Source organism: Mauremys reevesii, linkage group 2, assembly GCF_016161935.1.
Source record: "Mauremys reevesii isolate NIE-2019 linkage group 2, ASM1616193v1, whole genome shotgun sequence".
In the NCBI taxonomy this organism is placed as follows: domain Eukaryota; kingdom Metazoa; phylum Chordata; order Testudines; family Geoemydidae; genus Mauremys; species Mauremys reevesii.
The window spans coordinates 167,816,361-167,841,738 of NC_052624.1; the positions used below are offsets into that span (position 1 = coordinate 167,816,361).

Genomic DNA, 25,378 nt, shown 5'->3' on the forward strand with positions numbered 1-25,378 from the left:
CGAGTCTCACAGGTGGAGGACAGGTCACCGCCCCTCCCCGCGGCTCCCCGGGGAGTTTCGCTTCACACCGCGCTGGCTTCGTGCCCTGCGCGCGGTCCCAGCGCCAGGGGAGCTCGCTGCCGAGGCCAAAGGGTGCGTGGTGAGGGGGGACCAGGCAGCCTGAGGCGGGCGTTGTTAATCTCCCAGGGAAAACAGGAGGAAAACAGCAGCCTACCCGTGCAATGTGCTGCACCCCAGCGATTAGGGCACAAGCGGCTGTAACCTGGGTGCTTAATTAGAGTGTACCGCCTTAATTGGGAGTTAGACCTTCTCTGGCTAATATTTAGACAGCGTTTGGGAGCGGTTGCTATGTAGTGATATTTATGCCAAGTATGTGGGGATGTTCCTTCACTTTCTCAACAGTAACAGTCTCTTTTGCGGCAGTGGGGCTCAACCAGGGGTACATATACCCCTAGCGGTAGGCCGAGGTCTTTCAGAGGGTACAGCTTTAGATATTTGCGTAGTTTTACAACAGGCTACATAATAAGCACCAGTGAGTCAATGCAAAGTAAAATTTCACACAGTGACTCATTTATACCGCTCTATATATGATGCACTGACATGTAAGTACAATATTTATATTCCAATTGGTTTACTTTATAACTATATGGTAAAAATAAGAAAGTAAGTGATTTTTCAGCAACAGTGTGCTGTAACTACTTTGTGTTTTTATGTCTGATTATGCAAGCAAGTAGGTTTTAAGTGACATGAAACTTAAGGGTTTGCAAGACAAATCACACTCCTGAAAGTGGGACAGTAGTCTGAAAGGTTAAGAGGAGCCACTGCTTTGGGATTTCTAAGCAGAGCAGGGGAACAGATAAGTGAGACAAAGTCACAACCAATTACAGCCCACCAGGGGCGGCTCTAGACATTTTGCCTCCCCAAGCACGGAGGGTCCGCTGGTCCCGCAGGACCAGCAGACCCTCCGCAGGCAAACCGCCGGAGGCAGCCTGCCTGCTGCCCTAGCGGCGACCGGCAGAGTGCCCCCTGCGGCTTGCCGCCCCAGGCACGCGCGCTGGTGCCTGGAGCTGTCCCTGCAGCCCACCCAATTAGCCAGTGCCCCACCCTCTTAAAAGTGAAGGCTGAGTGGGATAAAGTAGCAAGCAGGAGTCAGGAGGGAGAGAGATTGAGGTACTGATGCAGACCTTGGGACAAAGGGGTGATGCAGCCTGGTAGGCAGTACCAGCATAAATCCGCCCTGACTTCTGCATGAGACACAAAGTGGGTAAGGTAATATCTTGAGCAGTTGGACTGCAGCCTGTAGCATATGGATTGGTCCAGGCGTCAGGAAATGGAAGAAAAAGAAACAAGGGCATAAATAACCACCTAAACTTATTGCTCCCAACTCTCACGATTTGACCATTGGCCCTGCAACATGTGGTGTTTTGCTGATAACCCACAGCTCCTAGAACTGTGTAACTATGTGAGAATCTTTCATTTATTAAAAAGTGAGTTCTAGCCCTACTGATTGCCAAGAAAAGCTGGTAAATGGACCCCTAAGGCCTCAAATACCAGAAGGCAGATAAAAAGCCCCTAAAGTAGTTGTTGTATTTTAAGATAATCTCATGTATTTTGAATGTTTAGGGTTGGTAATTCTGTAGCCTGAAATCTCTGAAGAACAGAAAACCAAAGAAGACAGAGTAAAAGAGGAGAGATCTGGGCTCAGGAACCGGAAAGGTAGGAGTGGGGGATTTAAAGATTGATAAAGGGGAAAAAAGAGTAGTCTAAATTGAGAGGGAAATACATTAACCTTTCATTTGATATAAAATAGGTGTTAATTGTCCATTTGTATTAATAGCCTTCTGATTTCTTTGCATTATTTATAAAAGTACATGGTGTGGTTGATTCAGTATAGGACTGGCAATTCTTGCTTCTAATCCCAGGCATGCCAATCCTTTGTGGTCTTGAGACTCTGGTCCCTTAAAAAGTATTCCTGGAATCACAGAGACCCGCGAGACAAGTCTTTGGTAACCTTCTTATTAGCAAATAATGTCAGGGAATGAGAATTTACCATTTTAGTTTAGGAGAGAATAATGCATTGCTTCCCACAAGACATTTCATATCCAGGGCTGTCAAACAAAATTTGATTTTTTTTTTCAGCAGCCACCTAAGAGAGATTGAATAAAGAATGTCCTTGAGATCCCTGAATCAACACACACAATAGTCTAGGATGAATAAATATAATACAGCAAGTAAGGTAAAAATATGCATGTCATGACTTATCAAGACTGAAGATCGTGTCCTCCAAGAAATAGTCATATTCCACACTGATTCTGTTCTTACAACTCTGCATATATCAGAGCATCATTCGTCCTGTCCTTGCAATTCTTATAACAGTAGTGCAGAGATGTGCAGGCTCCATGCATCTGCACAGGTACTAGAGCCAGAGGTGCGGGGGGTGTTGCCACAACCCCTGGCTTGAAGTGGTTTCCATTACATACAGGGTTTACATTTTTTTCAATGGCTCTCAGCACCCCCCCACACAAATTGTTCCAGCCCCTGTGTGCGTCTGTCAGAGATGACAGACAGCTAGGAGGGCTGCGTGGGTTTGTGGGATTTTTTTTAAAAGGTGTGAAAATTGTGGGATGTAGATTATGATGATATAGGATGAAGACAGTTGCTGGGAAGCTGACCCCATGCTCCTAGTCACCCTGAATGACTCCTTTCTGCCCCACCGTGCATTTCCAAAACTTCCCAAAGGAGAGTGCGCTGGGTGGCTGTGGGTTTCACACTGGGATACCTCCCCATGGTGCATCGCCCTGTACATCAACACGAGCACTCTTAGTGAGAATGCACACACACAAGCAATATAATAACTGTGGCGGCTTTATGCTGACATAACTTGCATCGATCAAAGTTTGTAGTACAGACATGGCCTCAGTCTTCCACTCTTCATAGAGCTCCATTTCAGACTCTTTGTATATCTGAACAAGCATAAAGCACATTTCCCCCTCTGTCCCACAAGCATGTTTTAGGGAAAATGGCAATTTAAAAAATAGACCCCACCCCCACATACCCCTAGGTGGGCTGACTCTGTATTTGTTCTAGACGCTAAGTAAGGTGAGTGGAAACTTCTATGATCTTTTAGCTTTAAAAATATTGCTTTAGCAGAGAATAATCTTTTATGGTACTACAAACTGTTCCAGCTATTTAAAAATATTTGACTTTCCAGCTGTGGAAGGGTGAGTACCACTAGCCTGTAGGCATCTTAGGGCTTATTTAGATTTGGAGTAAAGTTTCAAAAGTGCCTAAATCCCATTTTCAGAAGTAATTTAGGCACTCAGGAGCCTAACTCACTTAAACACTTTGACCCAAGATAACTCTACTGTAGGCACTACAAAAGTGAAAAACAGGATATGTATGTACCAGCCAGGGGTCGGCAACCTTTCAGAAGTGACTTCATTTATTCACTCTAATTTAAGGTTTTGCGTTCCAGTAATACATTTTAACCTTTTTAGAAGGTCTCTTTCTATAAGTCAATAATATATAACTAAACTATTGTTGTATGTAAAGTAAACAAGGTTTTCAAAATGTTTAAGAAGCTTCATTTAAAATTAAATTAAAATGCAGAGCCCCCCGGACCGGTGGCCAGGACCCGGGCAGTGTGAATGCCACTGAAAATCAGCTCGCGTGCTGCCTTTGGCACACGTGCCACAGGTTGCCTACCCCTGTACCAGATCAACGTACTTTGGTAACTTACTGGGAAGGGTCTTGTCAGTGTTTTACATTACATTTTACATCTACAATAAATGCAGTTTATTCATGCTGGAAGTTTTCACCAGCAGAGCTAAAACGATCTAGTATAACCAGGGCAGTAGGTGCTGATCCTGCAATTGGATCTACATGAAGAGAGTTCTCCATCCATTCAGATCCTCATTGAGGTCTATGGGGTTCCATACAGCTGCAGGAGTCTGCTCATGTGGATCCAGTTGCAGAACTGAGGTTGAAGATGCCTCTTAGTTGTGTCTAGCTGGAATGCTGCCCTCCTAAGGTCAACATGACTAACATTTACATTGATGTAAAGTATCAGAGGGGTAGCCGTGTTAGTCTGGATCTGTAAAAGCAGCAAAGAGTCCTGTGGCACCTTATAGACTAACAGACGTATTGGACGTGGGTGAATGCATCTGACGAAGTGGGTATTCACCCACGAAAGCTCATTTACATTGATGTTTTTTTCTCTTCTTATGACTGGAATCTCTAAGTTTATCATTAGTTATGAATAAGGCTGTGAGTTTGTCACAGAAGTCGTGGAAGTCACAGATTCTGTGACTTTCTGTGACTTCTGCAGTGGCTGGTGCAGCTGGCCCGAGGACCACCTGAGGAGCTGGGTTAGCCCCTTGGCCAGCCGCTGCTGGGGCAGTCTTGGACCACCGCCCCTCCTCCTCCCCCCCCCCCAGCAGCAGGAGTTTGGGTGGGAGGCTAAGGTCTGGGGGTTGGGGCGTGGGGAGGGGTAAGGGGTAAAGGCTCCCTGGAAGTGGCAACATCCCTCGGCCCCTAGGGGGAGGCACGGCCAGGGAGCTCTGTGCACTGCCTCTGCCTGCAGGCACTTCCCCCGCAGCTCCCACTGGCCATGGTTCCTGGCCAATGGGAGCTGCAAAGCTGGTGCTCGGGGAGGAGGCAGCATACACAGCTGCCTGGCTGCTCCTCCGCCTAGGAGCTGAGGGATGTTGCAGTTTCCGGGGAGGTGCGGAGCTGGGTAGGGAGCCTGCCAGCCCACCAACCCCCGTGCCCCAGTATCAGTGGGGGTCCTGGGCTGTGTGCTGCAGCCCCTCCCCCATAGCACCCGTGGCGCCCCCCATCACCCGCAGCACCCCAAAGCTGTCCCCCTCCCCAAGATTTAGTCAGGGGTATATAGTGCAAGTCATGGACAGGTCACGGGCCGGGAATTTTTGTTTATTGCTTGTGACCTGTCCATGACCTTTACTAAAAATACCCATGACTAAAACATAGCCTTAGTTATGAATAAGTGACTAATATCTGCAGAAGAATTAATTTGGTTTGGGGGGGGTGGCTTCTTTTTTTTTTTGTTTTTTTTTTTTTGACAGTTTTTTAAAGATCCAGTCTTGTAGAATGGGATGTAAATTGAGTTTTGGAACTCAGTAATTGGTTATGTCTCAGTCAATTTTGTGTTCTAGTAGAAAATAAATATAATCACACTGGATACTGCCTAGGGAAAGGAAGTAACAGCTATGAGTTTTTATTAATACTGCATCTTTGCTTTGGGATGTTACACATACACACTTTATTTCTTAAAAAAAAAAAAAAAAAAAGGCAGAATCATCCTTAGACATCTTATTTTTGTTGTATTTTTCTCTCCACCCACTTTCCAAAGCTAAGTTCTTCCCACCTTCTACTGAGCAACAAAAAACACAATCTCTTTCCCCAATGGATCTTTGAGGGCGAGGAATCTGCTCAGATCATGAACCCAGATCCTAGACTATGGAAGATCCTGGTTCAGGGAGTGATCCAAAACCGGCTGAAGGCAATAAGAGTCTTTCCATTGTCTTCAGTGGGCTTTGGATTTCCGTTCTCAGCATGTCCCTTCAGAAATCTTATTCCTATCATTAATATATAATTGAACCTTAACTATGCAACCCCAATTGCAACCTCCATAACCTCTTTACCACTACAATTTTCCACTCTCATGTTCACCTTCTTCAGAACTGTTGTTATTTGACTAGTTAGCAGGTGTTAAAACATTTTCATCCAGTCTTGTTTCTGTTTTCCTGAATCTGAAAATGAGTTATTTTCGGCTGAAAGCATATGTTTTTCCCTTTCAAAAGTGACAAAAGGAAACATGCATACATTTTTCTACTTTTGAAAGTTGAGAAACTCTGTCCCATTTCTTACCAGTACCCTGCTATTGTACTGATGTTAGGGGAAGGTATTTTCACAGTAAAAGTCTCAAACTTGATAGCGCCAATTCCATATTTAAGGTCTTTTAAAAAATACTTAGCACTTTATATATAACCCTAGTATTTCAAAATAAGCTGAATATAAAATGTAATGTGATATTTTGACACTTATTCAAATATATCTGAAACCAGCTTGGATCTTCAGAATCTTTGATTTTTTTCTTCTTCTTCAAAATCTATGGCCCCAATTCAGCAACGAGCTCCTTACAGATGTACATCCTCGATTTTGCATGCATGGAGCTCATTGCAGTACTGGGGCATAAGGTCCGAAGGCAGGTGTTCTCAAGCCTTTTATTCATAAGATAGACCACAGCATAACATAGAAATTGTCTAATGGAATCTTCTCCCACTCAGTTGTGTGAACCACTTTCCCTCCCATTGGTGAGCACGTTACATCCTAGACTGCTTACATGGGAAAGTTATAATAGGAAAATATGGGTTTTTAGTTGCCTTTAGCGCGCTAGATGCTTTGTCCTTTTTCAAGAATTAATAACACAAGCTACTTTGGCTCTTAATTTCATTCCCTCTTCCCTGTATTCTCCATCTCTGAGCTGGAAACAGGTAAAACCCACCAGAAGGTATTTATTTTTTCTTTTGCATTCACAACTAACAGAGCCAGAGCCAGTACCTGTGGCAGTCAATGAGCAGACTTACTTAGCAGTACCTCATTACGTCAGCAGGCACTGGATTGGGACCATTGGGCATGGGAAATTGTGTGCACATAAACAATGGCTAAAGGTACCCAAACATTTTATTTCTGGCAGATGTTTTGTACTGTGATAGTGAGCTTTTCACATCAGGTATTGTCTGTAGTTGTATTGCTAGTGTAATACAAACAAAAATTCATTCATATGAATAAGTTTTTCTTCATTTATTTTGACCTGCTGAAAAAGAAAAGAAATAGCGCCATCCTGTGGTCTATATTGTTAATGGCATGTGTGTGTATTTTCTAGAGCAGGGCCATCTTCCTTTGTGGAATGGTAGGAAATTTGAGTTATTTTGGGGAACTTTTAATTAAAAAAAAATAAAATAAAATCTTCTACACACACAGTACAAATCTCAGGGCTTCCATCAGTTTATTTCACTTTCACTTTTGATTTCTTTAATGCTTTCAAGAACCAGACAGCATATACTGTGCTTGTGCTGCCAGTACTCTAGCACCCTAAAAAGCAAGTCACTCTACCAAGTTTCACAAACTTTAATCATGCTAACTGTGCCAGGAAGGGCTGTGCCTGGTCTTTGGTATATTATCATTATACAGCCTCGGTATCCAACAGCAAACTTACAAATACAATTACCTGAAGTATCATGCCTTTTTACTTATCTTCTCTCCTATGATTTTTTTCTAACAGAAAAGAAAAGAAAAAATATTAGATACTTAATTTAGTGATCCAGAGTAAGACTGATACAGGAACGTTCTCACTGGTTGTATGTAAGATTTAGGGGGGAAAAAACTGTGTTAAGGTTAAGGTTTCTTGGTGATAGGTTGTCCCCTTGCAGAACATTGAGTTGAGCAAAACTTAAACTTCTAAAACCAGGAAATGCACAGCTAAGGTTGAGAGACTGTCCTCTGAGTAAGTGTACGGCAGTTGCAAAAGTCTGTGAAGTGGTTGTTAAATTGTACACGTGTGGTATTCTTTCTGGGGAGTTGGCTAAGGATGTGAATGTATGTCAGGATCTAGAATCTCCTGAATCTAAAATTGCTAAGGGCCAGTGTGAATATGTGGATATTGAGTCATTGCTTGAAAAGGGTAGAGGGAAGGTGGCATGGGCAGCCTTTTTTTCCCTTCTTTCTTTCCTGTTTTTCCTTTATTAGTCTTGGACGGAATCCTGTGGATGACAGTTAATAGGTTATAAAAGGAGTTGGCTCATTAAGCTTTAATCAACTGGGATAACATCCAATTTGCATGGTCTATTAAAACTCGAACAAGCCTGGTGCCCAAATATAGTTATTCATTGTCATTGTTGGGTTAAAAAGGCATTTAGGTCACCAAAAATTAAAAAAAATAAATCACTCATTCATCCAGAACACCTTTGGACAATTTTTTTAAATTCCTGTTGCCAAGGAATTAACTACTTAACTACTTTCATTAATAATCAGGAATTATTATCCCTAGGCAGCACTGTATCAAAGTAACTATTCGTTGTGGGTGAGAGGTGAGATTACTTGATTTGGACAGCTGTTTCTGAGTTCTGATTTGAAATCATGTCAAGAGATGTGTAATAATATAAAGATTCCATATTTTCAATATTTACAAGTCAAACACTTTATTGTGAAATCTGGATAGAAGGCAGGTCTATCTAGACCTTTAACCACATTTGAGGGCAAAAGGTTTAATTTCTAAAATGTACACAAGTTGATTGAAAAAGATGTTAAGAAAACAACTCATATGAAAAGATGGCAGGCAGATTTGGACAAAGAAATTGATCTGGATGAGTCTCTCTCAATATGGGAAATTACTGTATAGATGGCATTTGACTCCAGTTAAGATCCATCATATTTTTTGCCCCTGGGGGGATGCTGTATTGGAAGGGATGGGTGGAATGGGGAACATACTTGCACATATGGTAGTTGTGTCCAGGAATTAGACAGTTTTGGGACGAAATTATTAAAGAGATTCATCTTATGTCAGCTTCCTTAGGGATACCCTGACTGGTTACTTAATGCTCCAGTAAAAGATCTACATTTTAAACAGAACGATAAATTAATTTATTTTATTGTTAGTTAGCAAGACTTTGTATTGCATATTATTGGAAAAATGTGACTTCCTCTATGTAATTGTGGTATAGTAAAATATGGACTGTCCTCATAACACACAAGCTTTCACATCAAGTCTACATACAAGAGAAAAGCCAAAAAGAGGATAGATATTTAGAAATTTGGTTGCCCTTTTAAGCATACTCGGAGGAGGAGGGCTTCCCTGCCAGCAAGCCAGAATCTTTAGCCAGGTTCTTTGAACGTTAACCTGATCCTGAATAAGTAGTGTACGATGTAGTAAATTAGTGTTTTATTGTAGCTTTGTCTTAATAAGTTTTTTAAAATGTACATTTTCTTAAATACGATTATCAGTTTGGGTCCCTAAAAGATTTAGTGGGTGTCCTGCACTAGCTTCGGTAAAACTTCACAAATTGAGGCCATTTTGACCCACATTATGTCAATAATTTGATCTCTACCTATCTGCAAAAAAAAACCCACCTAGAAACTTTTTTGAAAAATGGCTAGTTTTGTTAGGGCTTATATCTTTTTGCAACTCTTAGCTCAAATGACCTCAAATTTAGTTCAATACTCCTACACAGTACCCTCTGGAGGGAAACCAAATTTTAAAGGAATCTAATTATGCATGTCAATTTTACAGGACTTAGAAAGATCAACCTGTAAACAGAAATCAGGATGCCACCTTAACTGTAGTGGTGCTGCTGCTGTGCCATTAGTACAGGTTTTAGTATAGGAACAAGGTTCCTGAGTAGTCTTATTATGGGGTAGCAGTAACTGAACCTTAAAGTTAAGTCTTGCTTTCCATTATAAGCCTATTTTAGCCCTTCAAACAAACAGTGCAATCGATACAAGCGCTCCTGGTGAGGACGCACATGGTCAAAGTGTAGACATGCGCAAGTGATGTAATTACCGTGGCAGCTATATGCTGACCTAAGCTGGGTTGACTTAATTTTGTGGTGTAGACATTCCCTCAGTATGTGGTTTGTGGCCAGTATAAAAATACTTTACTAAATTTGATGATTTTTGAAGCACTCAGTTTTGAGATATGGGAGATATAGCTTGCACATTCTTGTAATGCTTCATGTCACATCCTAGCTACACAATGAGTTGGCTAAATAAAGCTTTTGAAAGATCTTGGTGCGTACAAGAGCAAATCTGACATGTTGAAAATATGTGAGACCTTGGTGTACATGATAATAAAGTAATGAATGAAGCAGAGGTTTACAGGACCCCTGCCTAATTTACAACTAGCACTGATTGATTGAATGGCAAGTATATAAATAAATATGGCTGACCTATATTGTTCACTGTGCAGCATTCATCTGTGTCCTGAATGAGGCAGGAATCTTGCAGAGAATCTGTGATTATGTAATTAAAGATTGCAAGCCAGAGTCTCCCCTCTTCCCCGCCCACAGCTGTCTTGGGCTGCTTTGGCACAAAGATAACAAACAGCTGCTTAAACAGAGGTGATACAGGTAAGAGAGTGGCCGTAGAAGGAAGGAAACTTTCTGAGGAATTAGTGAGCTTAGAGCTCTTGTGCACTGAGGGCAACTATCTGTCTTTTAGTGTCCAAAAGAATGCACAAACTTGGAATCTTAAGGGATTTATCACAGCTCTGAATGCTCAAATAGCACCAATGTCCAGAAATGCTACCTTTCACCACTGACTAGCAGTGAACCTGTGCCCTTTCCTCTCCGATACATTCTCAGTCATGGAGATTCATCTCGCCACACTCTACCTGGGGCTAACAGTGAAAGTCACTTGAAAGTTCAGTGAAAGGCCGACCAATATCATGCTTGATTTCTGCAAATACACTCCGTCTCTCTATCCACTTTCAACGTTGTTTCAACGTCCTAGTCTTTACCTTTAAATCCCTAAATGGGCTATGGTCTAACTATCTTAAAAACAGCCAGTTGTCTCCTCTACAGCAACAACTGTGATCAATAGCAGCAAAGAGTTCTGTGGCACCTTATAGACCAGGGGTAGGCAACCTATGGCACGCATGCCAAAGGCGGCACGTGAGCTGATTTTCAGTGGCACTCACACTGCTGGGTCCTGGCCACCGGTCCGGGGGCCTCTGCATTTTAATTTAATTTTAAATGAAGCTTCTTAAACATTTTAAAAACCTTATTTACTTTACATACAACAATAGTGTAGTTATATATTATAGACTTATAGAAAGAGACCTTCTGAAAACATTAAAATGTATCACTGGCACACAAAACCTTAAATCAGAGTGAATAAATGAAGACTCAGCACATCACTTCTGAAAGGTTGCTGACCCCTGTTATAGACTAACAAACGTATTGGAGCATGAGCTTTCGTGGGTGAATACCCACTTCATCGGATGTCCGACGAAGTAGGTATTCACCCATGAAAGCTCATGCTCCAATACGTTTATTAGTCTATAAGGTGCCACAGAACTCTTTGCCACTTTTACAGATCCAGACTAACACGGCTACTCCTCTGATACGTATGATCAATAGGTATTCTTTAGGCCTCAACTGGAGTATTGTGTCCAGTTCTGGGAGCCAGATTTCAGGAAAGCTGTGGAGAAATTGGAGAAAGTCCAGAGAAGAGCAACAAAAATGATTAAAGGTCTAAAAAAAATAACCTACAAGGGAAGATTGAAAAAAATGGGTTTGTTTAATCTGGAGAAGAGAAGATTGAGAGGGGACATAATTTTCAAGTACACAAAAGGTTGTTACAAGGAAGAGAGAGAAAAATTGTTCTTGTTAGTCTCTGAGGGTAGGACGAGAAGCAATGGGCTTAAATTGCACCAGGGGTGGTTTAGGTTGGACATGAGGAAAAACTTCCTAACTGTCAGGATAGTTAAGCACTGGAATTGTGGAATCTCCATCTTTGGAGATTTTTAAGAGCAAGATAGACAAACACCTGTCAGGGATGATCTAGATAATATTTAGTCCTGCTGTGAATGCAGGGGCCTGGACTAGATGACCTCTCGAGGTCCCTTCCAGTCCTATGATTCTAGGGTTTGCAAGACACAGCCTGTGAGGACCAGGGGAAGAGTGGTGAGTGGCTATGGAATTCTCCCTCAGTGGAGATCAAGATGAGCCTGCCTCAATTATCTTTACAAGGGGGTTGATGACAGGCCTTCCAGTAGCCTAATCCCCCACAACCCTCTCTTTAAGAGGATAAAGCAAGAGATGGGGGGCTTTCAAAGCCTATCTTTCCTCTCTGATCCCCTCTACATCTGTCCTAGAGGTGAAAGCTTCTGCATACACATTATCATTCACCTGAGTTATCCAATCCCCATCCCCACTTCTCCAACAATTGCATCTAAAATAAGCAAAGATAAGACTGGAAAAAATATGGACTTGTCAAGGTGACTGTGTTGATATTAAACCTATTTTGTACTGTGTTCTAATGGGACTAACCTTCACAAGTACAAAATAAAGTAACTTTGACTATTCTTATTTCATTTTCACCGGTGTCTAGAAGGATATTACATGTAAGGTTCATCTGTGATTCTACCTTAACGGGTGAAAAGCAGATTCTAGTGGTCAGAGTGGTTTCCTACTCTCCATACACCAAATTTCTTGTGGGCATCAAGTTTTCTGTTGCACATTACAGTCACAGCAGTCCCCTTCCTGGGAGAGTCTGACAGGGATAGAGAATTGGGGCTTAACATCTTAATAAAGAGACAAAAGTGTAAGGAACACTTATGAAAGCAAATGTTTTGCAGAACATGAACCTCAGTCTCTTGTCCATTCAATCACTGGGCTGCCCCCTGAAATAAACATGCTTGAAAAACAAACGTTTAAACTTATTGGAGCTGCAGTAATATTAAAACAAGATCCTTTTTGTCAGTTAAACTGACAGCTCAGATAAGACGAGCTGGTTTCAGTATCATCTGTTGCACAACAAACCACTCTTGAAGAAAGAAACAGTACCCTGCCAAATGAATTTCCTTTAACTGTCAGAAGGGTTATTTTTAGTTTGATCTGCCATCTTTTTAATTTTTTTCCCCTTAATCATCTCTTTCAATTTTCTCCCAGTTTGCAGCCCTCCTCTTTTCTTGTGGTCTGCTTCCTTCCAGTACAGATACCTGCTGGTATCTGGTTGCTTCTAGCAGTAATTTGTCACCAGTCTCTCAATGTATGTATTTGCTGGGACTGAACTACTGTAGCGCTTGCACAGAAGTGCAATTCTCACCTGCCCTGCCACGCCCAAGTCAGTCCCTGATTTGCCAAGGAAGGGAGGCCTGGATCCACAAAGAGGCTTATGTGTTGCGATGGCTAAAAAGTCACAGGAGCCACACTGGGATCCACAAAGCCTGAATTAGGCCCCTAGACACTTTATACACTGAATAGGGAGAGAGGGGCACCTTAGAATACAATCTACAATAGCCGGAATACCAGGTGAAGCCTAAACTAGCCAATGGAAGTTGCTGATGAGAGGGTCCCAAGCCCTGCCACTCTCGCTGAGAGAGGTGCCTAAATCCAGGGTGCAAGGAGGTGCTTAACTCTGCTTGTGATCCACAACTGGGTCCCCCTCTACTGGAAGCAGGTGGCATAGACAACTAAGTCGTTTATTATGAGGGAGGAGTTAGGCACGTACATCACTCTACACAAAACCCAGGGCAGGTGAGGGGGTGATGGTGCCCACTCTAACTTTGAGCCCTGTGCTTAAAGCACTCAGCTGGAATTTGGAAAAGCTGGGTTCAGTTCCCGCTCTGCCTGAGGAGGGGAGAGGATTTGAAGAGAAGTCTCCCACACCTCTCAGGAAAATGCTGTAACCACTATGGGATATTATGATATGGGGCTCCCTCAGTCTCTTCCATTGCCACCTCTGTCTGACTTCCTTTCAGTCTGTGTCTCCTGGTCAATCGTCATGCTACTCTCCCTGTTTGGCATATTGTTGTTCTGTTCCTTCTTCTTGTACAGCACAAAATATCTCCTCTGGGGACTAAGTGACATGGTGTAGAGAAGTAGCAGGGAGCATGAGCACTGGCCGAAAGCTTCTTCTAAGTTAACTTAGGTTCCACTGGGGGCCTGACCTTTCAAAAAGTTTCTTCTAGGTCATTAGGAGATTACTGGGCAAAAGCATCAGAGAGAAACTCAAACTGTACTTCCAAAATGGACCTGAGACCAAAGACGCAGAATGTTTCCTTAGGCAGATTTTCTTCTTAGACTGCAGAAAGACGGTCAAAGACACCACCAGCTGAATGGGTATAAGAAACAGCCTTCATGATCATTAAGCCCATTCCCGAAGCCACAAGAATAGCTGTGAATTATTTAAACAAAGCAGTGAGCAAGAATGAAAGGACAAATTAGAGAAGAGAAGCTGTGCTATAAACAATATTGTCTCACACACACAACACCACAGCATTGCCAAATTACTATGCAACATGGAGAAGTGGGTCAGAGCAACCTCTTTCCCTCCACCCTGTCAAACTGATTTGAGCTTCTATTGAAAACATTACAATGGGAAAGCTTGGCGCTTACATTCACTAAGCTAAACTGATCCGTTTCCCACAATTTGAACAAAGTTGCTAGATATTGCATGCAAGTATAATGCAGCAGTTCAGCTGATCATGGAGAGCTGATGGTCTAGTGACCATCAGCTTTTATTTTAACAAGACCCATATTGCTTTAGGTTTTAAAATTAATGTACATGTCAGATCTGCATGGACTATCCAAATCCCTATTTGCTTGCTGTATCAGCCTATACATAGGTACAGTTGCCCACCATCCTTAGTTTACAGGTGGATGGATTGTTTTAAATTCATTGAGATGCTAATTGCTGTTTTATGTCACTGTTGACATGAGTCTGGCCTAGTTGGCTTCTTTACTTTTGGGAAAATAGAATTCAAATATTAATAAAATGAAATGAACAGGGGACAGCAATCCGGGGAATTGGAGAGGGTGAAAAGGAGATCCCCTGCTGAACAAGGTGCGACTGCTAATCTTGGGGTGAGTGAGCTTGTTTGGCTGTTCGTTTTTTTTTCTCCTTCAGTGTCTGTTGGGATGGTGTGTTTGGGAACTGTTTGAGCCTTTGTTCCCTGGGTTATCCTTGATCAGCCTTGTGATGACCCTCCCGCTGTGTGATTAATGAGGGGATAGGGCTGACTTAGGAGAGGGGCTTAAAAGCCAGAGGCCAAGCGACCTAGGGGACAGCAAAAGGGAGTTTGTGGGACAGAAACATAATATAATTATGATTAGGAAAGGCCGCATTGCCAGTGCCAACGCTGCTCATGTCTCCTCCTCCTGCACCTGAATCCATACAGAGAATCTGACCAGGGATGCCTCCACACCTGGTGTGGATTTGCAGAGACTATGGCCTGCATTTCCCTGTCACAGAAAGCCAGGCTTGGGGGTGGCATCCAGTGTGAGAGGTATCTGCTGTTGGAGTCTCTCAGGAAGCAGGTGGGAGAGTCTCTCAGGAAGGAGGTGGTGAGGCGCATCTGTGCACACGAGGAATTCATCAAGAGTATTCATATGGAGACTTCCAAGGCTGAGGAAGCTATCCAGCTAGAGAGGACTGCTGTCGTGCCCCCGGGAGAGGTAGATATGGCTCTGCCACAGAGAGGACACTGGCCACTGGTTACTTCTGGCAGCAGGCAGTGCTCCACCCCTGCTCCCAACCCACCAATCATAATGAAGAACTATTATGCTGTCCTGGCAACATGGGATGAGGATTTGCCCCCAAAGGTGGTGGAGGAGAAGCTCTGTACCCCCCAAGGCTGGGAGGACTGCAGCCACCACTCCCAAGCACCCATCTGCAGGCTTGACATGACATCTTGGGAGGTGTGCTGCTTACCAGGGACTCATATACAAGATGTCAGAGGGATTGTCGAGGAACATCCGGCCCTCTAATACTACCCCATGCTGCTCATCCATATGGGCATTAGTGATACTGTGAGGTATGAGCCTGAGTGGATCAGAAGTGACTACCGGGCTCTGAGAGTGAAGGTGAAGGAGTTGGGGGTGCAGGTGGTCATCTCTTCAGTTCTTCTGTTCAAGGGAAGGGGACTAGGCGAGACAGAGGCATCCTGGAGGTGATTGAATGCATGGCTGTGCAGATGTTGTCACTAGGAGGGTCTTGGCCTTCTTGACCACAGGATGCTCTTCCTAGAAAGACTGCTGAGCAGAGATGGGGGTGCACTTACTGAGGAAGGAAAGAGCGTATTTGGATACATTCTGGCCAACCTAGGGGGTTAGGCTTTAAACTAGATTTGATGGTGGCAGGAGACAAAAGCACCAAGGTAAATCAAAAACAAGGAGACCTGGATAAAGGGTTGGAATCTGGGGAGGAGTATGGGCAATTATAGCAAGGACAAGAGAGACAAGAGGGACCATAGAGGTGAAATCAAATCAATATCTTAGATGTCTGTATACTAATGCAAGAAGTAGGGGGAATAAACAGGAAGTACTAGAAATGCTAGTGAATAATCACAACTATGACATAGTTGGCATCACAGAGGCTTGGTGAGGTAATACACATGATTGGTATAGAAGGGAACATCTTGCTCAGGAAGGACAGGCAAGAAAAAAAGGGAGGAGGTGTTGCCTTGTATATAAAAGATATATACACGTGCCTAGAGGTTGAGATGGAAATAGGAGACAAACTTATTGAAAGTCTCTGAGTAGGGATAAATGGGGTAAAAAACAAGGGCAATATCATGGATAGAGATCTACAATCGAGCACCTAACCTAGAAGAAGAGGTGGGTGTCCCCCTACCTCAGTGGGTCACAACTGGGAATACCAAATTCAGGACAAACTGCTGAGAAATAGGGCAGACACATCCCAAAACTGGTGGTGGTTCTTTCATAAGATATACCAAACCAGCAACAAAAGTAAACTGCTGTCTCACCGCAAGAAGTCAGAAATGCAGCCTCCTTAGGTATTCCTGTCCTTGTAACATCCAGACACTAGGCTTAATGATGAGTAGTTATATAAAACCAATTTCATCAACCAAAGGGTTATTCTGATCTCAAAGGACCAGCCACATACCCAGGCCAATATATAACTCAGATCTTACCCAATAATCATGCTATTAGTATCTAATATCTAAAGAGAAAAGAAAGGTGAGAGTTAAAATTGGTTAAAGGAACCAAATACATACAATAATTACAAAGTTCTTGGATCAGGCTTGAAGCAGTCATAGAATAAACTGCTGGCTTGAGTCTCTGGTTGCTTCCAAATGATTGGAAGGTCCTCGGTCCCTTGTTTAGAATATTCCCATAAGCATAAGTCCATAGTCCAGAGATCAGAGCAGGAAAGAGGCAAAATGGAGATGTTTCCAGGACCTTTTATAGCTTCTGCCATGTGGAGGGTACTTCATTGTCGCAAGCAAAGCCCTCAGCACAGTTTGTGGAAAAGTACAGGCACAAGATGGAGTTCAGTATCACATAATCTAGTCACATGCCCTTGCATATTTTGAGTCATAGCAGAGCCATTACCCATATTCTAGCTAGAATATCCACAGGAAAATCCACCAGGTGGGATAAGCTTCTTCCATGGCCATTGCGTTTGTTGATGGGTCATGATCTAGACTAGTTCATTCACAATGTGCTGGCTAGATTGGATGCAAACTACCTTGTGTGTGTTACCACAGGAGCAAACACATTTGAAATACAGGTACATAGACAATATTCCTAACCTCAGATACAAAAATGATACATGCATACAAATAGGATAATCATATTCAGCAAACCATAACTTTTCCATTGACACCTTACATGACATACTTTGTCACAAGATTTGTAGCAATTATACAACAGTGGTAGCAACAATGGTCATATTTTAATCATATAATGCCACAGTGGGTGAGGCTTTTTTTAAATAACAAAATCATCCAAAGTACAGGACTTAGTCGTGATGGGGGACTTCAACTACCCAGACATCTGTTGGGAAAATAATACAGAAGGGCACAGCTTATCAAATAAGTTCTTGAAATGCATTTTTATTTCAGAAGGGTGGAGAAAGCACCCAGGGGAGAAGCTGTTCTAGATTTAATTTTGACAAACAGGGAGGAACAGTTGAGAATTTGAAAATGGAAAGCAGCTTGGGTGAAAGTGATCGTGAAATGGTAGAGTTCGTGATTCTAAGGGAGGGTAGGTGGCAAAACAGGAAAAGAAAGATAATGGATTTCAAGAAGGCAGACTTTAGCAAACTCAGGGAGTTGGTAGGTAAGATCCCATGGGAAGCAAGTCCAATGGGAAAAACAGTTTGAGAGATTTGGCAATTTTTCAGAGAGACATTATTATGAGCACAGGAGCAATCTATCCCACTGCGTAGGAAAGATGGGAAGTTGGGCAAGAGACCGCTCTGGCTTACCAGGAGACCTTCAATTATCTGAAACTCAAAAAAGAGTCCTACAAGAAGTGGAAACTAGATCATATTACAAAGGATGAATATAAAAATAACAGAAGCATGTAGGGACAAAATTAGAAAGGCCAAGGCACAAAATGAGATTAAATTAGCTAGGGACATAAAAGGTAACAAGAAAACATTCTACAAATACATTAGAAGCAAGAGGAAGACCAAAGAGGAGGAGAAGGACAATAACAGAAAATGTGGAAATGGCAGACATGCTAAATGCCTTTTTGTTTCAATTTTCATCAAAAAGATTACTAGTGATTGGACATCTGGTGTAGAGAATGCCAGTGAAAATGAGGTAGGATTCAAGGCTAAAATAGGGAAAGAACAAGTTAAAAATTACTTAGAAAAGTTAGATGTCTTCAAGTTGGCAGGGCCTGATGAAATCCATCCTAAAATACTCAAGCAGCTGACTGAGGAGCTGTCTGAGCCATTCACCATTATCTTTGAAAACTCATGGAAGACAGGAGAGATTCCAGAGGACTGGAAGAGGGCAAGTATAGTGCCAATCTGTAAAAAGAGGAATAATGACAGGGGTGGCAGGTTTGTAGAAATTTTGGTGGTGCCCAGAACACCCAGAACCCCCCTACCCACAAACTCACCCCTCCACCTGCCTAAGGCTCTGGGAGGGCGTTTGGTTTGGGGAAGGGTTCTGGGGTGCAGGCTCTGCAATGAGGTTTGGGTAGAGGCTCTGGGCTGGGGCAGGGAATTGGGGTGCAGGATGCAGGCTCTGGGAGGGAGTTTGTGTGTTGGGTGCAGGCTCTGGGCCGGGGCAGGAGGTGGGGTGCAGGAGGGGTGAGGGGTGCCAGCTCTGGGAGGGAGTTTGGGTGCTGGGTGCAGGCTCTGGGCTGGGGCAGAGGTGGGAGTGGAGGAGGGGGTAAGGGGGTGCAGGTTCTGAGAGGGAGTTTGGGGGTGAAAGTGGGTGCAGGAGGAAATTTCAGGGCTGGATGGTGTGTGTGTGCAGGTTCTGGAAGTGGATGGGGGGTTTGGTGCGTACCTGGGGCACCCCTTCCGGCAGCGGCTCCTAGGCAGGTCAGGCCATGGGGTCTCCTTGCGCTGCTGTCCCCAGGCACTGCCCCCGCAGCTTCCCATTGGCTGCAGGGGTGTTTGGGGCAGGGGCAGTGTGCAGCGGCAAAGTCCCCCAACACGGGCTGCAAGGACAGGCTGGCAGCCACGTGGAATGAGCGCACAGGAAGCCACTCAGCCCTGCTACACTGCTGGGTGGTGCTGGGAGTCCCCGGGCTGTTTTAAATCACCCAGGTGCAGTGGGGCGGGGGGGGGGGGCGGCAGGAGATGCACAGGGGGAGTGTGCAGGGGGGCAGGCGGGAAATTTTGCTGGATCTGGGCACCCCCGGCACCATGGGCCCATAGAACTCGCTGCCCATGAATAAAGACAACCCGGGGAATTACAGACCAGTCAGCTTAACTTTAGTACTTGGAAAGATCATGGAGGAAATAGTCAATCAATCAATTTGCAAACTCCTAGAAGATAAGAAGGTGATAAGTAACAGTCAGCATGGATTTGTCAAGAACAAATCATGTGAAACCAACCTAATAGCTTTCTTTGACAGGGTAACAAGCCTTGTAGATAGGAGGGAAGCGGAAGATGTGGTATATCTTGACTTTTCGTAAGGCTTTGATACTGTCTGGCATGACCTTCTCGTAAACAGACTAGGGAAATACACCCTCGATGGCGCTACTATAAGGTGGCTGCATAACTCGTTGGAAAACCGCTCCCAGAGAGTAGTTAGTGGTATTCAGCCAAGCTGGAAGGGCATAACAAGTGGGGTCCTGCAGGGATCAGTTCTGGGTCTGGTTCTGTTCAATATCTTCATAAATGATGTAGGTAATGGTATAGAGAATAAACTTATAAAGTTTGTGAACAATCCCAAGATGGAGGGGGTTGCAAGAGCTTTGGAGGATAGGATTAAAATTCAAAATGATTTGGACAAACTGGAGAAATAGTCTGAAGTAAATAGGATGGAATTCAATAATGACAAATGCAAAGTACTCCACTGAGGAAGAAACAATCAGTTGCACACATACAAAATGGGAAATGACTGCCTAGGAAGGAGTACTGTGGGAAGGGATTGAGGGCTTATAGTGGATCTCAAGTTAAATATGAATCAAGAGCATAACACTGTTGCAAAAAAAACCCAACCAACATCATTCTGGGCTGTATCAGCAGGAGAGTTGTAAGCAAGATACAAGAAGTAATTCTTCCGCTCTACTCTGCACGTGTAAGGTCTCAGCTGGAGTATTGTGTCCAGTTCTGGGTGCCACATTTCAGGAAAGATGTGGACAAATTGGAGAAAGTCCAGAGGAGAGCAACAAAAATAATTAAAGGTCTGGAAAACATGACCTATAAGTGAAGTCTAAAAAACTTGGGTTTATTTAGTCTGGAGAAGAGAAGACTGAGAGTTTTCAAGTACACAAAAGGTTGTTACAAGGAGGAGGGGAAAATTGTTCTCGTTAACCTCTGAGGATAGGACAAGAAGCAATGGACTTACATTTTAGCAAGGGCGGTTTAGATAGAACATTAGGAAAATTTCCTAACTGTCAGGGTGGTTAAGCACTGGAATGGATTGCCAAGAAGGATTTTGGAATCTCTGTCACTGTAGGTTTCTAAGAGCAGTTAGACCAGGGCTTGGCAAACTTTTTGGCCCGAGGGCCACATATGGGAATAGAAATGAATGCTCACAAAATTGGGGTTAGGGTGCAGGATGGGGCCAGGGCTCTGGTTGGGGGTGCGGCCAGAAATGAAGAGTTCAGTCTGCAGGAGGGGGCTCCGGGCTGGGGCTGGGGATGAGGAGTTTGGGGTATAGGAGGGTGCTTTGGGCTGGGATTGAGGGGTTCGGAGGAGAGGAGGGGGATCAGGGCTGGGGCAGGGGGTTGGGGTGTGGGAAGGGGTGCAGGCTCTGGCTGGGGATGTGGGCTCGGGGGTGTGGCTGGGGATGAGGGGTTTGGGGTGCAGATCCTGGCCAATGGGAGCTCCGGGGGTGGCACTACACATAGGGGGGCCATGCTGCTGCTTCCGGGAGCTGTGTGGAGCAGCCCCAAATCCTGCACCGCAGCTGGAGCAATGGAGCAGGGCAAGCACCAGACCCTGTTCCCCAATGGGAGATCAAGGGGTGGTTTAAAATGGCTGGCGGGCCGTAGTTTGCCCACCCCTGGGTTAGACGAACACCTGTCAGGAATGGACTAGTCATTACGTAATCCTGCCTTGATTGGAGGGGACTGGACTAGATGACCTACTGAGGTCCCTTCCAGTCACACTACTATGATTCTGTGACTCCATACCTGAAATTTTCGGGCCTTTCTTTCATTTTGCGTGGCCATATAGGTAAACGCTTTTTCATCCTTGTCAACTGGTCTCCATTTGTGATCTCAATCTGCTTTCATGCTCTCTCTCTGTTTTGTTTTATTTTCTTGCCATTATCTTAGTAGCTATATAACTGCCTGTACCACCTTTTTCAGAAAGGGAAGACAACCTACACTTTATGCATATGTAATGCCCATCCACCACAGGCTGCCTGTAAGGATACAACCTGAGATCTTCCCTCTTGAGCTACAGGAAATTACTGCAGTAGCTGACAGTGTTAATAAGCTCTTCTATTTCAAAATTGCTATTTCCAGGGTTTGAAGCTGTTTGATAATCATATTTTGCCTGCACTGGAGTAATTTATCCTCCAATTTCACTATGAACCCAGGGCATGCACTTGTCTCAAAATAAGCACATGCTCTGTCATGTTTCATTCCCTACATAAGGTGTCTTTTGTTTCTCATAAATTGAGCAGCAGTGCCAAGAGCTATCTAATGGAACTACCAGCCATGAAGCAAGGAAAGCTGTGCAGGCCAAGCCTGTTAAGTTATATTGCAACTTGTGAATATGTGCAGCAGCAAGTTGTGATGGGGATGTCAGGAAATTTCCCTGTTTCTCTAATAGTTAAGCCATCTCTCTGGATGGTGCTAAACAATTTAGTTTTTAAATACCAACTGTGTGACCCATTGCTACCAATTTGTCCCCAGCTCATAACTATGCTTTTGAAGTTTACACCAAATAATGTGCTCCCAAAAATATTCTTCCTGTGGGGAGGATGACTTTCATGTCTGGCCCACCCTTAGGGTGACCAGACAGCAAATGTGAAAAATCGAGACAGGGTGGGGGGTAATAGGAGCCTATATAAGAAAAAGACCCCAAAATTGGGACTGACCCTATAAAATCGGGACATCTGGTCACCTCTTTCCTCTGCAAATGATTCCATTCAGTCGGGGATCGACATTTGGAGAGGAACTCTTTCTTTTCCCATTAGTCACATTTTAATTAAGTCATCTGAGTCCATAATCTTTCCTTGGATCTCTCATCCAAAAAGTCCATCAAAAACAGTTTAAAAAAATCAACAAAAACCTATCTTTGGAGAAACTTAAAAAGAGAAACCATTGGAAGTTCAACTGCGGGAGACTGCTCAATCTGTTGTCAAGCCTCATTGCTTCAATCTCCCCACCCCACTCTGGCAACTATTTTTTCTGTAAGAATGAAATCCATGCATGCGGCATGAATTTTTGACAAGACAATATTTCTTAGTAATTTAGTAACAGTGCATGCACACACAAATACAGTTATAATTAGCTCTTGTCTCAAAAGTTGGAAGAGCTTTTAGATTCATTGGAGGCTGGCAGCCAAATTTGTTATCTAATTGGATGAAGCTCCTGCTTTCTTCAATTTGGATGATGTCTGCTTTTGCCCAAACTCATTAAATGCAGCTGTACTTAAACTTTATAACGACAGCCTCAGTGAAGACTAGTTTGAAGTTAATAACTGCTCTGTTTTCTCTTATATGTCTCATCTTACGCTCCTTTGATGGTAGTTGAAACATGTCCAAATCTTCTCGCCTTTCACTCACCCCCCCCTTTTTTTTTATTTTTTTGATTCAGGATTGTCTTGCTAATTATCAAGTATACAAATTACACTGGGGTCTTGTCTCTTTTGAAACCAGAATGTTTACAGGGCACTTTCAAAGAAGAAAATTTTTAAAGCAATTACTTCCATGACACACACACACAGATGATTTATATTTTGTATTTCAGCACTGGGGGATAAGCTGCAAAGCTGTCAATCCCAGAATCATGGAAATCGTCACAGATGGGTAGGATGACCAGATGTCCCAATATTAAGGGCTTTGTCTTATATATATGCAATTATAACCCTTATCCCCAAAAAAGTCTCCCGATTTTTCACACTTGCTATCTGGTCAACCTACTGATGGGCTTCTGATTATGAAGGTGAAATAGTGACTCCATAGTTAAGATTGCCTTAAGCTTTTGCATTTAACTGGACTGTAAAAGCCTTTTTGTTGGTCAGAATGAATATTTTAATCCAACAGTGTAATGTAATATTTCTGAAGTTTCTGACCTTTTCAAAGTCTATTTTGGACTTTCAATTTCTTAGTAACATAAATATATTCAAAAAATCTTGGTTTTCTAAAATTTGGGTTGGTGTCACTTCTAGCCTGGATTCATTTCACATTTACTAAGATACCACACACCAGCCCCATCTGCAATACAGATGTATCCATATTTTAAACTATTTGATACCTTTTATAGATTTTTTTCCCTCCCATAGCTGGGAACTATGCCAAGATTTGCCAGAGAATTTCCAGAGCTTTGCAAGATACTTCCTCTAGCCAACAGCTGTATATTGGCTGTACAAATTGCTTCAGGGACAAGTCTCCCTCTCTTCCTTCCCTTTGCCATGTTCCATCTTCCTACCAAACAAGGGCAAGGAAGCTGCATGGAGATGGGGAGTCTTGGAGCTGAAGTTATCTTTCAGGAAGAGCCATTACCTCCTGTCCTGAGGGCACTTTCCCTTGCCAGTGAATCACCTATAATTGTATTAATCCTATGGTCTATGTCAGATGCTCCTCCATCTAACACCTATGCTGCTTAGTGTCTATATTCTGTGAGTCGTTGTGCTTTTTTGTTTGAGTCCTTAGCTCAGGAAGGGCTTGATGCTGCAAGGTTCTGGCTTCTGTGGAAATTGTAGGAGCTCAGCACCTCACAGGATTGAGCCCCTGGGTGACGAGACAGTAGGGGGGGGTGGGGAGGGCATGAGAGAGAATGTCTGTATCTTATCTGAACATACCCTTCTCGGTCGTACTGTAAATTCCCCTCTCCCCTCCAAATGAACACAAGAAGATACTGGAGTTGCATGTTGTATTAGATTATGAAAACTGAGACTCACTATAACTGATTTCTTCTGTTGATTGTGATAATGAAGCATTTTTATAGCAAAGCTCATGTTGTGTATTGATTATCGATTCTTTTTAATGACGATGTGTACACTTGGTAGGTTGTCTTATGCTGGAAAAAGTCAAGCTGCAGGGCTGAGTCTGATCCAAAAATAGTTTTGAATGATCTATTGTCCTAGGCGGAAGAATTAAACCATTACGTCTCTGTGACTTAGCACAGTTGTGCCTGTCTCCCGACTTCAGCAGCCACAGCTCCCATTTAGGCAACTAAGTGAAGTGGTGAAATTTTCAAGAGCTCCACACATGGCAGCCCCCATTGTTTTCATGGGTGGATGCTGATCATTTCAGAAAAGCTGACCCTGACTAAGTACATGAAATGAGAAGACTGTCTGAGGTCATTACAAGTTAGACAAGTGTTATTAGGTCTCTCCTCAACAATGAAGGTAATTCTTATATCTGACCTCTACCATATCATATCTTCTAAATGCACAAATATATTTGATTATCAGAAATGGTGGTTTATATATGAGTTCGCTTAATGCTAGAGCATTTTTTCTATGGGCATACTTAGCTATGGCAAATCGTGAAAATGACAATGCTTGCTACTCTGTGTTGTCCATTTTTATTATGTTTTGACACGATTTATGATATGAATGTGTGTTTGTCCCAGAGTCATTGATGACTCATACTATTTAATTTGTTTGGTCAACGTGACAAACAGATATGGTGTTCTGGGAATGAAAAGCTTTTTCGTGTGTGGTTTTGAGCTCATGGACTGCTTTTCTTTGGATGTGATTAAGAAAAAATAGTAAGGTCTTTCAGTAGCTTTTGAGTGAGTGGTGGCAGTTGCAGGATTTCATGACAGAAACACATTTGCTTTTTAATAGTTGTAAATTTTGTGTTTATTTGTATTTGGAAGGAGAAAAAACAAGATGCATTAATGAAGTGATGTTGACAACTATTGATTCATAGAAGTGTGAAGTCTTTCATGCATCTCACTGCCATCACTGTGTGTCATTCTGTGCAGGCTTCTGCACTGGAGAATTCTGCAAAATGCCAGTTATAACCAAAGACAACTATAATTTGGACAATAGGGAGCTGCAAGATTTAAAACT

At 43.1% G+C, this 25,378-nt stretch overlaps 1 long non-coding RNA gene across 4 annotated transcripts in view; it reads left to right on the forward strand.

Annotated features, from left to right (window-relative positions):
- Window position 1: 1 nt before the first annotated feature.
- Window positions 2-25,378, forward strand: part of LOC120398467 — a 41,555-nt gene continuing 16,178 nt past the window's right edge. For 2 of the 4 annotated variants that reach the window (XR_005594455.1, XR_005594457.1), the window contains exons 1-2: window positions 2-132; window positions 1,624-1,716. This is a non-coding gene — a long non-coding RNA (uncharacterized LOC120398467). Of the gene's footprint in view, window positions 133-227; window positions 603-1,623; window positions 1,717-25,378 lie in introns of those variants that run through there. The other 2 variants (XR_005594456.1, XR_005594454.1) reach the window with 1 other exon arrangement.